We start from the raw sequence: 1,025 nt of genomic DNA, 5'->3' as shown, positions 1-1,025 counted from the left end.
GCTCTAAATAGTATAAAAGGCTACAGAATTCTTTTGTTGTCCATTTTTCCATATCAATGTATTCTTTTCGTTGAACTTCTATTTCTATGCGTTCCCACGTTCCTTTCCTGTTGTAAGATCCTTTCTATTTATGCTTCGGCTCATCTTCGTCGTCTGTTGGTGGCTTGTGCCCTTCATGATTCTTGGCCGGTCGATATTCCTTAATGCTCCTAATTGAACGAATGAAACAAGGTTCTTACCCGTCAAGGACTACTCCTACTCACGCTTTCAATCTCAAGTGTCCTCCTATTCATCACGGAGAGTAACTGCCTTGCGGCCCTTTTTCAAGCTACAATTCCTATTGTGAGGATTCCAATCGTTTGCTGCTTAGTCTTCTAGGCTTGATATTCATTATTCCCAAACTACACACTACAGATGCATGCCAATTATCTCCATGGCATCATTCTGACCTGATTTCGTGAGCTCAATGTGCCAGAAGAGTTTGGATTTCTGCAAAACCAAGTTATTCCATTTATACATCAAATTTGAAGACAGAGAACACCTTCGTGCTTGGCGTAATTTGCTGCTGGGTGGTTACAAAAAGGCATCTTGAAGATCCATTGGGCGGAGCCATCGGAAGTAGCCGAAGATGCAGCATCACAGGTTATCATTCAGGCTCTTTGAGAGATGGCCCAGATGCGAGAGTTATTCTCTACATGCGCGGGAACAGCCGGGAGATTAGGCGCCGGCTAGCGACCGGACAGCTATCGTGCTCTTTACTCTGGGAACCCCAGCAGAACAAAACCCACATTGCCACTTTCGATTGCCATATACTGAGCAATGGTGTTCCATCAGGAGAGGGCCTTCTTCTTGATGCCACAGCGATGACCAAGTGGGCGACCCAAATTTGCTGGAATTCAACCTGACAGCCGTGTTATATTCGGTCAGTCGCTGGGTACAGCGATTGCCATCTCCCTTGCACGCCACTATACACTGCATATAATATCTGAGCATGTGCGATATAGAGGGAGCAGTGATATACAAAT

This window comes from Paracoccidioides brasiliensis, assembly GCF_000150735.1.
Source record: "Paracoccidioides brasiliensis Pb18 unplaced genomic scaffold supercont2.7, whole genome shotgun sequence".
Taxonomy (NCBI): domain Eukaryota; kingdom Fungi; phylum Ascomycota; class Eurotiomycetes; order Onygenales; family Ajellomycetaceae; genus Paracoccidioides; species Paracoccidioides brasiliensis.
The sequence above is the reverse complement of the archived record's forward strand: the minus strand, read 5'-3'. Positions refer to the sequence as shown.